The 17,069-nt window shown below is 35.1% G+C and overlaps 1 long non-coding RNA gene across 1 annotated transcript; it reads right to left on the bottom strand.

Annotated features, from left to right (window-relative positions):
* Window positions 1-1,139: 1,139 nt before the first annotated feature.
* LOC308187886 lies at window positions 1,140-12,993 on the bottom strand. The gene is made up of 4 exons (XR_013944978.1): window positions 12,849-12,993; window positions 10,771-10,848; window positions 5,486-5,586; window positions 1,140-5,360 (listed from the first exon to the last, which is right to left on the bottom strand). It is a non-coding gene; the product is annotated as an uncharacterized lncRNA (long non-coding RNA).
* Between the last annotated feature and the right edge of the window lie 4,076 nt (window positions 12,994-17,069).

The following is a 17,069-nucleotide window of genomic DNA, read 5'->3' as shown; positions in this document are numbered from 1 at the left end:
GCCATACCATTAAGTTCACTCAAGTCTATAAGCTGATAGACCTAAATAGAAACCCTGACTTTGTTAGGGATACAAGTGTCCACATGGCTGTGTTTATAGTAAATTGAAATAGCTCCTCATAACAAATTTAGTTGTATAAATAACTAATAATGAATATATAAATAATGAAGAAACAAGTAAAATTTTGTAGTAGTCACTAAATTAATTGAATATTTAAGCTCTGACTTTATAGTGAACTGCTTAAAAAGGGTGAAATGCTTAACTTTCTTTAAAAATAAAATAATAAAAAGATGGCCTTATTTGATTATTGGAAATGGCATTTTTTACGTATTGCATTTGTTCATAATTAATATAATTAGACACTGACAGAACTTCTGTGTCTCATAATTGATTCCCTGCTCATTTCACTTGAATCTGTATTTTTTTTTTAATTTTACCACAGACATCTGTGAGATAATAGCTGTGTTCAATGTAAGGCAGTCTGTCCTAACGTACAAATCCAAGCTGACTCATCGAGATCGCCATATGAACTTATGAAATTATTCTCTTCGAATGTAACATTAGGAAATGTCATAGCAAACTACCTCACTCACATGTTAACTACATTTACTTATTAAAGATGGGTGAGAAGGCAGTGCTTAGATACAAATGAGGTTTATATTAACATTTTGGGTTCACTGATGCCAAATCTTTTGAGCTTCTCTAGTCAGATTTTACCACCATATGGCAGGCATCAGTTTTATCTTGTGGTAATCTGATCTTGCACCAAATCTCCAGTGAATGCAAATAGAAATTGGAAAAATGTCATCTGCTTTTGGATCCAAAATAGAACAAAGACAGACCAAAGCTGATATCTTACTATTTTTTCTGTGTACCGTGTGGTAATTCTTGCAATAACATTATTGGGAGGAAAACAAAAAAAATGTTATTTAATTTGCAAGCTAGGGAACCTGACAACTCATATTCTCCAGGACAGAACATAAGCATGTTGGCTGTTGAAAGATTTCTTATGAGGAAACCATACTAATCTTCATTTATTGAGAAGGGTTCTTATCAACGTGTATAAACAGGATAGGATAGGATAGGATAGGATAGGATAGAGGGAGGATAGGATAGAGGGAGGATAGGATAGAGGGAGGATAGGATAGAGGGAGGATAGGATAGAGGGAGGATAGGATAGAGGGAGGATAGGATAGAGGGAGGATAGGATAGAGGGAGCCAGGCTCTTTTCAGTATTGCCAGGTTCCAGGACAAGAGGCAGTGTGCACAACCTGGAAGACAAGAGGTTCCGTCTAAACATCAGTAAGCACTTCTTTGATGTGCAGATGATAGAGCACTGGAATAGGTTGCCAAGAGATGCTGTGGAGTTTCCCTATATGTATGTCTTCAAAAGGCCCCTGGATGTGGCATTAGAAATAAACACAATAGAAGTAAACAGAAAAGAAAGCAAGGATATGAAACAAATATTGAATTAGGTGAAGACAGAAACAATCAGTGCTTTCTTTGCTTTAAATAAATATATATATATAAATAAAGTCCCACAAACCTTATTTTGAGTACATATATAAAGAAATAATCTTTATGAAGTGTTATGAAATACAGAGCAAAGTATAGAAAGAACATGTTATAGCGTGTCTTTGTTGTCTTTTTTTTTTTTTAAGTAGGCAAATTCAAGTTGTGCAGTTTGGCTAAATTCACCTTATTACATGAAGAATAAATTATATAGGATATCTGGACCTCTGGCACATTATCTTTAGGAATCTGGAGATCTAACAAGAATAAGATTAATATCTAAGCTCAAAAAAAAAAAAAAAAAAAAAGAGTAGGAAGAAAAATGCAAATAAAAGAGAACCCAGAGCATTACAGCCCTGTTAGTATAACTCCAATTTCTGGCAAGATTCTATAACAAAAATATTAAAAAAATCAATAAGTACCTCAAATACAATAAGGTGATAAAAATGGATAGCATGAGTATGTCAAGAACTGATCATGTCAAACTAATTTATTTTTTTTTTTCCCCCTCTGACAAACTAACAGGCCACATGAATAAAGGAGAAGCAGGGGGTTTGGTACAGCTTGACTTTATTAAGTTCTTTGACACTGCCATGCATGACATCCTCATAAGCAAACTAAGATAATACAGTTAAGGTGTTATCACCTATTGAAAAATTACCTGAAGAAGTAGTTATGATCGGTTTACGCTATGAGAGTGCTTCAAGTTTCATTCCTCATGGATGTACCACAGATCTAGTCCTCTTCAGTATTTTCATTAACAGTTGGAATAGGTGAAGTATATTAACGTATGCCATTACAGCAGAAAAGGTGACAAACATTTTCAAGTACTGGATAAGAATATAAAGTGTTTTTTGACAAATTCATACAAAAAGTCACTAGAATTAAATTAAATATAGATAAATGCAATGGTTATACTAAAATCTAAGGTACAAAGGAAAAATGAGGAATAACTGAATAAGAAATAATTTAAAAACAAAACAAAAAAACACACACAAATAAATAAATAAGTAAATGGATGCTGGTCAAATAGTGGATTTGAAACTAACTGTGAGTCAGTAAATAAATAAATAAATAAAAATCCTGGAATACAGTAAAACAGTATTTCACCTGTAAAACATTATGATAGTCATAATTCTGCTCTGGGTAGCACCAGGGAAATTCTGGCTGGAGTCTTTCTGCTTCTTAATGCCCACAGATTGTCAACCACACCCTTCAAAACCACATTAAGACCCAAGACATTTGATCTCCTGTCAACTGGCTGAGTTTTTGTTTGTTTGTTTTGTTTTCACAGCAGCAATAAAGGATACAACCTTATGAAAAGCATCATAACTCAATAAAATATTTAGAGGTCTACCTACAACTGCCAAGCTTTAAATAACTAGGTTCATATAAACCATAACAATCCTGATAAATATATACTTTTTGGAAAGCCTCTACTTTTCCTTTCTACAGTAAACAGTTTCCACAGTTGCAGATATTTTTTGTAACTACTGTCTGATATGTTCATTTTCAATTTATCTTGTTTCTTTTGACATACAAAAGGTTTTTGATAGTTTGTTTTTCAAATTTTTCTGAAGTGCATTTGTTAGTTTAGGAAATCTATTTCACTATATGCCAGACTGAGAGATGCTTATCTTTCTGTCTGTGGAAGGGGCTTACGGATTAGTCTTTGTTTAAAGTGTAAACATGGTATTGCAGATATTTATGTGTGATAGCATACCCAACACAACTAATTGCACAGGAGAACATAATATATTTTAATGGCAGAAAAAGGAGGTTATTGCTGGTAGATAGATAGAATGGGCAAAATACTTTGGAAGAGGGAATCTATATATTAAATACGTATCAGCAGATATTGAATATTTAAACAGGATTTCTTCTAACATAGCCTGAATATTGTAAGTAGTGATCCATGGTAAGGTGAAGGATATTCATGAATCCTTTTCCCTGTGATACACCTGTTGCAAAAAAAGGAACATAGAGTCCACACTCAAAATACACTAAGACTGAAAGACATTGAAGAGCCTCATCTCCCACTAGCCTTAGCTGGAGCCACTTTGTGTTCTGTGCTTTCTCAAAATAAGACTGTTTGCTTATAAGCCCAGGAATGGATTTAATATCGTCAACTTTAGTGTGTTATTTTCAAAAATCTTGGTCAACCTTATGATGTGCTTATGAATACTATTGCTACATTTATTAACTACGCGAGAAACCCATTCTTCCAGTAAAGCTGCCCCATCTGAGATTCCGTAAACTCATAGCAGATAGTGAGACAATGTGTTTCTGCACACATTGAAAAGTAAAGCTTGTATGGGAGACGTGCTGACTCAGAAAGCATCTGCTAAGCAAATGAGTGAGAAATCTATTGTAGAGAGTTAAGAAGCTTTAGTACACATACATACTTATTTCACTCCACCTATTTAAAGGGCTGTCTGAGAATTTGCATGGTGTTTTTTAAATACAAAAAAAAAATAATAGTTATAATCGATACATGCATTCCTTGTGTTTAGTAATAGTTCATATGCCGTACTATACTTGCATTCCAGTAATGAAGCTTACGAATTTTTAAGCAATTCTGCTGCATTTTAAGCCCTAGTCCAACCTGGGAATTGAACTTTTAGAGCTCAACTGACAAGAGGAATCCATGGCATGTAGTCATTTGAATGGCTTATTAAACTTCTATCATAACCAATTAGTAAGGATTCTACTGTTCGCCTACCTTCCTTGGTAAATACTCATTTATTTTCTTGTATCATTACTTTCTTGTATACCATTGTTAATAAGCTTTCTCCTCTGCACAAAGCAAAGTGCTAGCAAAAGCAGATGAAAGGAAACAATGAAGTTCTTGTAGATTACACATGCTGACATTTAAGGTTTTGTAAAATTGTATTCACTGGAGCCCTGGCCTCGTACTGCCTCATATAGCAGAGTAAAAAGACTACACACTTTCCAGTCAGTACAGGGAGGAAGACACAGAGTGGAGAAAAATACCATAGGGACTAAATCATTCCTACTCTCTGGAAAATTTAAAGCTTTCTCCTCAGATACAGCTAGAAAAAGTAAAGGGCATACATGTTAAAAACTGAAAGAGCGAATAGTAGTTGACAGCCCAAAAAGGAAAAAAAAAAAAAAAATCAAAGCTTGTTGTTTAAATTATTAGGCTATTTTCCCCACTACAGAAAAAATAGTTTTCCCTTTTCTTCTTTGAAGACATCTGCACTTGTGTGTTGAGAACAGTCATTGTAGTGATGCTGTGATCCTATAATGACACACATTAAGTTTGATATTCCTTCCAAACACTAAAGTGTCTTGAAACTGGAGCCCACACAGACATTGATGTCCTTTAATCTGCCCTGGGGTCTGGCCTCCAAAATGTCCTCCAGATGTTGGGTTCTTCAAAGGTCAGACAGCTTCATGCAAATGAATGTTCAAGGCGTCAAGGGTGTTTGAAATTGTACCGGATACCTAAGCTTAGGTAACTGAATCATAACTAACTGATTTACAGATTACCTGAACACTAGTCGTGATACTTAGGATATGGGAAATTTCATGAGATCCTGGCCAGCTGAATTGAATCCCTAGAAGAATTCATCTCACTTATTCCAGGTCAATAAATGTTTAAATTCCCACTGTAATAAATGAAAATCCAGTTAATATAGTCAATGGAACCTGGAAAGCAATTGATTTCATCATAAAGTAGGTAACCATATTCGTTCAGGTGAGTACATTAGCTTAGGTGATAGCATCAATTCCACTGATGTGTTTTCCATTAACTATGAAGCCATCTAGCCATCTTTCTCAGAAGCAGATGTCTATACGAAAAGTTAGATGTGATGAATCTCACCCTAAATTTAGGAGGAAAGAGGGAGGGAGGGAGGGAGGAAAAATTATCAGTCTTGACATTTTCCTCTAAGGAAGTATGGAAGAAGAAAATGGATGCTGTCTCAGCAGCACCTTAAAAGCATATCACCTGAAGCAGCAGAACCTCTGAAAAATCTTGAAATTTGTCTCTGACCCTTTAGTGTTGCAGTGCATTCCTCTTCCTCTGTACTTCTTGCAGAGGTCCTTCTCCTTGGGAAGAGGAAAGAAGGGGACATTTCTAGCATCACATGCTTCAAAAGTTAACTTCCTCAGTAATAACCTCAGCTTGAGAAATCTAAGAAAATACATCTTTATCGTTATTTTATGTGCCTCATTTTCCCGTTTTATACTAAGGTGTTCTTTGATGCGCAACAACTTTATAAAGATGGTTGTTAAAATAAAAAGAGGTTGTTAAAAGGAGAATGGAGAGACATTTAATGCAATTATGTTTGCAATGATGAAGAGGATTTCAGAGACCTTGCACTTGCATCCTTCTTAAAATAAATACAAATAAAAAAGATCAAAAATAAATGCATAAAAATAAAAGGGCAATGGATAATATTGGAGCAGAAATGCATAGTGGATTAATAATGAAAAATATTTGGAAATGTGGTTTTAATTATGAAATGGTTCTGTTTTCATGACACAACCCAGCTGTATATTGCAGAACCCCAAACTGGAATTTGGCTTAGAAGATTGTACATCTACCCACACTGTGGATTGCCATGTCAAACTAGACTAGCTGAATCATCAAATTGTCTTCATGTCTTGTTTTAGACAGTCCAACGTATCTAAAAATTTTTCTAAGTAAAAAACACACACACACACAAAAACACCACACACACACACAAAAAAAAAGCATTTGAGAACTATATATAGTAAATTAAAACTCCTTTCATCTTTGGACACTCTTTATTACAATCTTCATCAATGTTTAATCAAAAGGATGTGTCCAAATACTGAGATTATCACTATGTGCTACAAATCAGGATGAACTGCCAAAATTCAAGCCATCTGACTGTAGTAGATTTATCCTTTTCAAATAACCTTACATTGTTCAATTGTTTTCTTGAAAGTAACCAGGCAGAAGTAATTTTGCATAAAATTTGGACAAGCAAAAGCTATGGATTTTAACATACTTAGACAAATGCAAACTGCTGTTACGTGATATTTTGTGACTAGAACATGGTGCCTTAAACTAGTGTAACTTGGGAAACAGGTATATTTCTGCAAAGACAATTAACTCAATTGTCACTGAACTGAAGTATGCCTTTGTAAAGTCCTCAAAGACTCATTACTAACAAAATTGTCTGAAGTGATTCTCAGATATTTGCCCCATCTCATTCATGCCAAAGCAACAGCTGCTATGAAAAGGTTGATACTCATAGCCTCAACTTTTTTTTTTTTTTTGAAGTTATACATCTCAGTTCCTCTCTGAAATGCTCATCCTACACACAAATAACCCCTTCTCCCCTCTCTCTATCAAAGACCTCATTCTCAGTCTCCCCTAGCATACAAGATAAAGATGCTTTCTAGAATCCCTTTGTTTATGGGCTCCTGGATCTGGAGAAAATTTTTCCACATCTCTACCTAGGAATAGTCAAATTTTGCTGTTAAGGCAAGCTTACTTTTTACCACATTTCAAAGCCCTGCTCAGCTGATTCTTGCTGTCCATTCTAAATCTACTGAGTTGTCAATGTCTGGTACACCAAACTCTGTGGTCTTATTCATGATTTAGTGGGTGTACTCAGCAGACGAAAAGACTTATGTCCTTTAAACCTTCAGAGAGCACTTAGAGAAGATTTAGAAATAGAGTTAACCTGCTGATCACAATACTTAGAAACAATAAATCCCACCAAGAAACAAGGATACTCTCAGACACCTGTGTAAAGCTTAAAAATAAATAAATAAATAAGTAAGTTATTTTCATTGGTTGATAGAAGACTAATGTATCTATTGGTCTAAGAAAATGCCATACCATGGCATTGCATTAAAGGGTAAGGAAGTTTGGCTGGACATAAACCCCCTTGTGTTCCAGCTTGTCCTCAGATATCAGAGAGGCTGGGGACAGCTGGGCTTAGATTCAGAGTGATGCCCAATTTGACACTATAAGTCTGATCACATTTTATATATTAAATTATCATGATCAAAGATGCACAACTAGCACAATAATACAGTACTGTAAGTCCAGTCACAATAATTATATTGAATTATCATGGATGCACAAATAGCACAATTAGCACTATAAGTCCGGTTGCATCAATCACTATCGTGGATGCACAAATAGCCCAATACACTTTCAGTCTAGTAAATGTCTGGTGTAGTTTATTGAAGCAACAGGGGTACATGTTCTTTTGGATTGTTGGAGATAAATATACTGTCTGCAAAGCATGTGCAAATACCAAGAATATGAAAAGCACAACTAATTACACATGTGCTAACTTATGAAACAACTCTATTGAGAATGTTAGGTTTCCCAGGGAAAGACTCAGTATAAATGAGAGTTTGAATCTCACCCAATAGGTGTCCCTATGGGGGAAAGAGAGTTTCAGCCCATTGACTGATCCCAGAAGTCAGCGATGTCCTTCCAACTTATTGGTGATGGTGTCTTCCCCAACACATTCCTCTCTTGGGCCATTGTTATACTATTTTCTTGCTTTTAGGTGGAGCTCGAGTGATTCTAGTCATACATGTCTTCGTTGTGATTGGTATAATTTTTTCTCACTTTAGCTTTAAAGGTATGGACTCAGAGAAATTTGGAGCGTGTGCTCAGCGAGGAGTGGTCGCACCCTGGAGGAGGGTAGCCTTTGGCATTATAATGAGATTAAAATGAGCAAAGTTCACCATCATGACATGATTTGGTTATCAGGTAGACTCGGGGCTGGCCATGCATTCTTATCAGCTCCATAGTATCATCAGGTTCCCCATCCCTGCAGTGATATCAAAGAGCCTGGCCATGGTGTCTACACTCTGCTCCACCCTCCATGCTATATCTCAGAGTCAGCACACCAAACTCCCCTGGTGTTACCAACACCTAATGTTGCAGGTCATCTTGCCAAGGGGACTATCATGGAACAAATTCCTTGCATATCTGCTGCATCTCACCCTAAGAGGTTCCTCAAACCTGAACTTTCTCTTAAGATGTGGACATACATTTAACCTCAATAAGTCACCTCCAGCAATTACTCCACATATGGCAAGCAAATAAGAGTTTATCTTCTTTAAGAAAGCTAGGCAATAATCTAAGATGCTCTGTTCTGCCTGAAAATTATAGAATCATAAAATAGCTTGGATTGGAAGAGATATTAAAGATCTTCTTATTCCACCCTCCCTGCCATGGGCAGGGATGTCACCCACTAGATCAGGTTGCCCAGGGCCCTGTCCAACCTGGTCTTGAACACCTCCAGGGATGGGGCAAACTGCTCCAGTGCCTCACCACCCTCTGAGTGAAGAATTTCCTCCTAACATCTAATCCAAATTTCCCCTTGGGCTGGCACAGGGCAGCTTTGGCAGGATGATTACCATTAGTTAGAGTGCTAGAAATCCTCATTGTTTCTCTGCAATCAGTGTAGACCCAACAGCATGAGCCATATGCAATTCAAAGTAAATAAAAACATCACTACTGACACTACTGAACATGTGACATATCTTCAGCAGCTGACTGGTAGAATATTCATTAATATTTTAAAAAGCTATCTCAAAAAAATCACATTTTTACTAGCAGTATCTTCAGTCTGTAAATAAACCTTTTGCAATGAAAAAAAAAAAGTCATATAATATGGAAATAAATTATTTTGCCATGTAATGAGGAAAACTGCACAAAACTAATCAATGTTTTGTTTTTTGTCTCTAAAAGAGAGCAAATTAGTTCAAAGCATAATTTGATGACAACTTACAGACACATAACTACATGCAAAAGCTTTTTAATTACAACTGTTATGCCAGATACCATTAACATTATCATATGAATAGTAAAATGCTGAATAGAAGAATTTAAGATATAATTTCTGTAGTTTTCATATGATAAAGCTTCCATCTTTTTGGTTTTGTTATTGATTCAGTATTCAACATGTGTACTTATTTGTAGGCCCAATTTGCAGTTAAGATTAATGTTTCAGAAATAAGTTACCGTTTCAAAGACAATGTTTGGCCATTTTTACAATACTTTACAATTTTTACAATAGTCTTTTTATTTTGGATTATAGATAAAATATATTAATTAAATAAATTGTGATAAAATAAAAAGAAATAATGCATTAGACGGGATTCTTATCTGACCACTGTTGTAAGGTTGAAGAAGTCCATAGTTAAATGCTAAGTTTATGTTACTGGAAATTAAATTAACCAATTTGGCCCAGTGACTCTAAGGACAATAAATAAATGAATAAGTAAATAAAATGTTCTTATTACATGCTATCCTTTAACTTTGTAATGAAAAACAAAACAATATGAAAGCAATGACAAAGATGAATAGCATGCAAGAAAAAGATTTTTTTTAATAAAATTAGAGAAAATAAGAACAAAAATGATGTTTGAAATCTTCACCTTTTACACAAATTTATTTTTCTTTTACATTTGAATTACTTGAATTTCCAGGAAGTCTTCTATCCTAACCAAAATATTATATAATATTATGTTGATGTGTTGGTTCTTAGAAAGATACTATCTCTGCACCACACAGGAACCAATTCTAAACCATAGACTGATGTTGATTTAATTATTTTAGAAATACTTATATTTGTGGGAATTTTTCATTCTGCATTATCTTCTTGTAAAGCAGAAAGCCATTAGAAAAGTTTTAAATCCATATTGGAAACGTGGCATGCAGTATTTTTAAATAATTTATTTGCAGCAATGGTTTCATTATGTAGATACTATTAATTTTAGAATGTCTGTGCATGTCCAACCACCTACACTCCCTCCCTCTAACCCCCGTCCAGAAGACATTTGGAAATCAGCCAAAAAAATGGAAAAACATAATGAAATTAGGATCTTACGTGTATACTAAATGAACTAAGAAAGGAAGAATGCTCTAATCATAGAAGCATAGAATCATAGAATTATATCCCTGACAGAACAATTCTGGAGCCTGGGATACTCTAAGGCAAGTGCAATAGAGACAACCAAGAAGTATGCATGGCCACTGTGAATCACCTTTCCTTTTCCCACTGCTTAATAAAGGATGCTGGAGTGGAAAGACCATTGTCATGTAGTGCATGTAGGGTACTTCTTATGTCCTTTAATCATAAGGGTCCTCAAACCAAATTAAAATTGACCAAGTTGAGATTGTTTAAGACAAGATAGTAAGGAGGAAAATAAACATGAAACTGATAGAGCAGATAATCCTGGAAAGTATTTCCAGACACATGAATGACAAGGTGTAATGGTTTTTACCTTGCTGGGCAGCTGAAATCCATTGCCACCACTCTCTCAATCCGCCTTCTCAGAAGAGGAGGGGAAGAAGAAAGTATGCTGGAAATAAATAAATAAATAAAAAGCTTACAAGTTGAGATAAGGATAATTTAATTAGAGGGAAAGGGAAGAAGGGAAAGGGAAGAAGGACAATGTAGAAGCAGAGAGAGAGAGAGAGAGAGAAAACAAAATTATTCTCTACTTCCCATCAACAAGCGACGTTCAGCCACATATCAGGATGCGAGGCCTCAATATGTGCAGCAGTTGTATGGGAGGACAGAAGAGTTCATAACAAGAACCTCCCCCTCTCCTTCCCCTTTCCCACCTTTTATTTCTGAGTGTAACATCATATGGTATGGAATACCCCTTTGGTTGGTTTAGTTGCCCTGGTGATGTCCCCTCCCCACATCTTGTCCAACCCCAGCCTAATGTCTTTTGGGGATGGGTGGAGTCTTGGTGCTGTGCCAGTATTGCTCAGCAATGGACAAAACACCAGTGTCATGCCAATGCTGTTATAGATACACATGTGGAGCACAGCACTGTATAGGCTGCTGCAGGGAAAGTTAACTCCATTCCATCCAGACGCAGTACACAAGAAAACCATGAGTAGTAGTCATCATGGGCTCACCAAGGGGAAATCTTGATTGGTCAAATCAGGGTCCATGTTGGGACTGGTGCTATTTAATACCTTTATCAGTGATATAGACAGTGAGATTGAGTAAACCCTCAGCAAGTTTGCAGATGACACCAAGTTGAGTGGTGCAGTCCATACAATAGAAGGAAGGGATGCCATCCAAAGAGACCTGGACAGGCTCAAGAAGTGGGACCATATGGATCTAATGAGGTTCAACAAATTCAAGTGCAAGGTGCTGGACCTGGGTCAATCCCAGACACATGTACAGACTGGGAGAAAAACTCATTGAGAGCAGCCTAGAGAAGAGGGTGCAAAAATGATGAGTGGTGTTCAGTGACAGAGCAAGAACCAATGGGCACAAACTGGAGCGCAAGAGTTTCTGTCTAAGAATCATGAAGCTCTTCTTTAATGTACAGGTGATGAAGCACTGGAATAGGTTGCCCAGAGAAGTTGTAGAGTCTCCCTCTTTTAAGATCTTCAAAAGCTGTCTGGACATGGTCCAGGGCAACCTGCTACAGGTGTTCCTGTTTGAGCAGAGGGGTTGGACCTGATGAGCTCTAGAGGTCCCATCCAACCATTCTTGTGATTCTGAGACCCTGAAAAGTAATGATTCTTGGCTTTGCTTGAAAACTCTATAAGTAAAATCTTCACAGAAGCCCTAAAAAAACCTCCCACATTCAAGGTTAAAATATTTTTCAGATTTGGAGTCTGGAACAAATTTATTCGGTGTGAAATTATCAGAGATTTTTGTAAATTTGTTACTTATCTCTCCAGCATATGGTATTTTCTACTTCTTAGGATGAATAATTTTATTAAATAAAGTGCAAGAACTGTAGACCTTAACAATACTCTCTCTCTCACCATCCTTCCTATTTAATGACTATTTGTTGTTTTTCCTGTTTTACTTAGTGGTTAATAGAATTGTGTTGTGGGTTGAAGTATAGAAATGACCATCAGTGAACATTCACGGATTTCTGTGATAATACATATTGACAAAGATTGTAAAAAAATGGATTAGAATAGAATTAGACCAAATGAAAATTCCAGCTCTACATTCTTATGTTCAACCTCAGTTCAATATCAAATGTCAAGGCAGTAAACCAGTTGCTTATGAAGCTAAAATAAAAAGAAACAATGCCTCTGTATTTTTGGAAGGCCTTAGACAATCAAATGTGAGCTAAGATGCATTAATTTATTTTCTTGATTGAACAATATATGACTGTTGAGGTGGGGGAAAATATGCCAAAGAAACATGTTCTAAATTCCTTCTTTGGCTTTGATCTTCTTTGACTATAATGTATATATTTTTACATTGTGACTCAGAAAACAAACAAACAATCAAACAAAACACAGAACAAGCCCTACCAGCAGCATCAACTTGTTCCCCCAGGGAAAGACAAAACAAACAAACAAACAAAAACCTTACCTGTTTTAATTTCTCTTTTCTGGAATCTAGTGTTTTTCCATGTCAAGTTTGTTCTTTATATGTATAAGTCAGAGATAACAAATATCTCTGCGAGGAGAGTTTAGTAGTATCCAAAGATAAGAATAAGCTTCAGCAAAAAACAGAATTTCACTGACTTATCTGATCACTACCAAAGCTCATAAAGAACATTTGTAGCTTACATCTACAGCTGGGGGGGGAGGGACAGGGAGGGGGCAGGGGGAGGCGGGCCACTAGAACATCAATAAAGTTTGAAAAACTAAAATAACTGAATTTGTTTCAGTTTGGCTTAAACCAAATTTGTCGTTTGTCTTAAATAAAAAATTAAAAAAAAATCCTTGAATGTTATTCTGAGTAAATAAAAAGATGTATTTTTATATATTTATCAAAATAGTGATTATTAAAATTGATTTTAAATATTATTTCTACTTGAAAATGCTTTCATTTTTATGTAGCAATGTTAGAACCATCCTCAGAATTCTAGGACTGTCCATTTTGAGGAGAGACAGAGATTTAAAATGTATTTATTAATGAACTCTCCCTGTTAATTAGGCAATTCAATTGTTCTAATTAATTCATTAATACATCCCCTCTTTAGAATTACCCAGCTCAAATTCTAACAGTCCCCATAGCTTAATGCTTCTTTTCTGTATATATTGAACAATAAATAACGAAAGAACAGCAAAGAGAAAAATTAGGGACAAGACTGCACAAAACAAACAAACAAAAAACCTAAGACTTCAAATACTCAGGAAAACTGCATGAAAAAGTAATAAAATATAAAGAGCATAAGCAAAGGAAGCAATTTACTATTTCATAAAATTTGACAATGTCTTGCATTCTGTGTCCTGTTAATTATGACTCTTCTTTTACTTTGTTTGTAAGACTTTCCCTCTCCCCATCTCTCTCTTGGTGTTTGATCTTCAATAGCTGGAGGTCTGGGAGAATTTTGATTCTTTGACTCAGACTTAAGGTCTTCTTTCATAAATAAAGCAAGCATGGAATCAGGAATAGAGATTGTTTGGAGAGAGTTTAAAGTGATGGCTTTTTTTTTTTTTTTGTGAGGAAGAAACATTTATGACAACTTTGTTTTTAATTGCAATACAAAGATAGTATTGCAGAGTTTGCATATTTGAGAGTAGTATTCATGTGAATTCCTTAAAATTGCTTCCTCTGTGATGTCAGCAAACTGTGTGTGTGAAAAATAATAGCTCATTTGGATTTTTTTTGGTCTAGCATTTCAGCAGAATAAAAGGAAGTGAAAAGATGTGTTGCACTTTTTGATGTTCTCCTACTGTCCTGGTATCAGCCGAAATAGGTTTGATTTTCTTCATAGTGTCTGGTATGGTGCTGTGTTTCAGATATAGAAGAAAAATAATGCTGATAACACACTGATGTTTTAGCTGTTGCAGAGTGGTGCTTACCCAGAGTCAAGGATTTTACAGCTTTTCCTACTGCCCTGTCAGAGATAAGGCTGGGGGGGCACAAGAAGCTGGGAGTGGACAGAACCAGGATAGCTGACCCAAACTGACCAAAGGGATATTCCATACCATATGATGTCATGCTGAACAATAAAAGCTGAGGTGAATGTTTGGGGTTGGGAGAGGGGACTTCCACTGCTCAGAGGTGGGCTGGGCATCCCTCCTCAGTTGGTAGTGAGCAATTGTATTGTGCACCACTTTTTTTTTTATTATTATTATTATTTTAAAAAATATTATTATTATTTCCCTTCTTATTCTGTCCTATTAAACTGTCTTTATTTCAACCCATGAATTTTACCTTTTTCCAATTCTCTCCCCCATTCCACTGCAGGGGAGTGAGTGAGAACTGCCTGATGGGTTAAACCACAACATGTCTCTATCATGAGTTAGATGGATTTTTTTTTTTCTGTACTACAACAGCTAAGATTTTGAAATAATGATAAGGTTGAAGTAAAACCCTAATTGAAGCAGTGCTCTGTTATTCTTTGATTTGGAGTAAGTTATAGTGGAGCAATTAGGAAAATGGCTATTGAAAATCTAGGGCAACTACAATCTCCAACAGTTTTGAAATTTCAGTATCATACTTTCTTTATGCAATATATGACAGAAGTTGTCAGAAACAACAAAATTAATGTATTTGAAATGTAACATTAATAATAATTTTATTCAATTCACAGATAAATATTTGTTGAAGAATGCAATTTTCAGTTCTCACAAAACATGAGACCAGGCAATAATCTGACAGACAAATTTAGTAACAAAGAGAGTGAGAAAGGTGCTACAGAGGGCAGTTGTAATTTCCCAAGTAGAAAAGGTCACCCCTTCTACTCCAAAAGTTGTGCTCTAGATTTAATAAATTTCATTAATTTGGAATCAGAGAGAAAGCAACATGAGAAAGAAAGACCATCAAACAAGCAGTTTACAAAAGAGACTTCAAATTTTAAGAAAGGACAGATAATGATGTAGTCACCACACACACACACACAAATAATAATAATATACATAATATAAGCATTAAAATTTATTAGATGATTTTGAAACACTTGCAAAGACTAGCAGTTTCATAGGATTGATAACAGTACAATTAGCTTAGAGAATTTTTTTTTTTAGAACGAAGAAAAATACTACAGGCAGAAAATAAATGTGTTAATGACCAGAAAGTAAATCAAACATTTTTTACTTTTAGGGCAGAAGTACAAGGGGAAAATGTGAGCCATCAGTGATATATTGGGAAATAATAATAAAAATAATTGGGAAATAATAATAATAAAATGAAAATGGTGAGCTTGTTTTCATTAAAGGAATATATGAATTACATTTATGGGCAAATGTGTACAACTTAAAATGTACCAGTATTGGATAACTTTTGGTGTCAAAAGCAAATTTATTGAAATGAAAATGTTTCATACCCTGAGCCTCACTAAGAGTACATTCACTGCAAAGAATCAGATTTCATCACACCTCAGGAACTATCTGAATAGATATTTTGAAGATTGAGCAATACGGCAATATAGAAGAGTACTGAAGATTGGTAAATGTCTCCCATTTCCTAACATTGCTACGTTTCCTCTGTGTGACATTAGAATGATATTATTGCTCTGGAAATCACTGTGTATCAAACTATTAGAATGTATATATTGTCCATTATAGGAAAAATATCAGAATTCTATGCTCGTAAACAGAAAACGAATTGTGTTTGTTCAGATTTTCTTCTTTCAAAGAAGAGATGTTCAGGAATAGATGGCTGATGCCAAATATATATTCCTTTATGCTTCATACATCAGCAGGGTTATGCTAGATGCCCTTAGAAATACAGAGTATATATTTGTGCATGTTCAACAGCCCCTTTGGGAAATATTGTTTTCTCAAACTGCCACTTGGGCTGTGTTCAGTACAAAAGGTGTTTTACCAAAAAATAAAAATAAAATTTAAAAAATTACATTTTTGATGGCATATAGTTTACTGAGGTCTGCAAAGATGACATTTTGATCTGGGGAAAAGCAGAAGAGCATGACCAGAGACTCAAAGCAGTTTCTGAATGAAATAAACAACAACAGAAACAACAAAGCAACAGAAACAAAAATCTAAATTGTGTGAAACTGAAATAACATGAAAGAGAAATTAACAGAACAAAGCTACAAATATGTAACAGTAAACAGCATCTACCAAAAACAATTTGATTCTAAAAAACAGGAAAGGAATATACAAATGTTTTGGGTTGTGAACTATGCAGTGAAATTGGCATCCAATCCAGTTGTTCCAGACAGAAAAACAAGAGTACTAAGGTACCATAGGTAATAACATTTATAAGAAATTTGGAATCAAAAATGTAAAAGACCCTAATAGTGATGTGCTGGGAAACAATTATCAAAACTAAATTTTCCACTGAAAATCCAAGAAAAAAAATAGCACAGTAAGAATTAGTGGTGTTTCTATCAAAGGCTGAAAATTACATGACTCTTTTACATAACACATCTAGCAGCATAAGCAAACTCCAGAATAAATTGAATATTGCTATTTACTTCACAGGCTAGACTGAAAATAAATTTAATAATTTAATAATTGAATGTAATTAAATTCAATATAAAGAAGTGTTTATTGTTATCTTATTATGGCTAGATTGACTGAGAATTAATGTGTTGGGATTCATGCCCTACATAATTTTTTCTAATGAGCTTTTAGGAACCAACCAACCAAGCTAGGTTTAAGTAGATGATATACA

Source organism: Anser brachyrhynchus, assembly GCF_964034855.1.
Source record: "Anser brachyrhynchus genome assembly, chromosome: 1".
In the NCBI taxonomy this organism is placed as follows: domain Eukaryota; kingdom Metazoa; phylum Chordata; class Aves; order Anseriformes; family Anatidae; genus Anser; species Anser brachyrhynchus.
The sequence above is the reverse complement of the archived record's forward strand: the minus strand, read 5'-3'. Positions and strand labels throughout refer to the sequence as shown.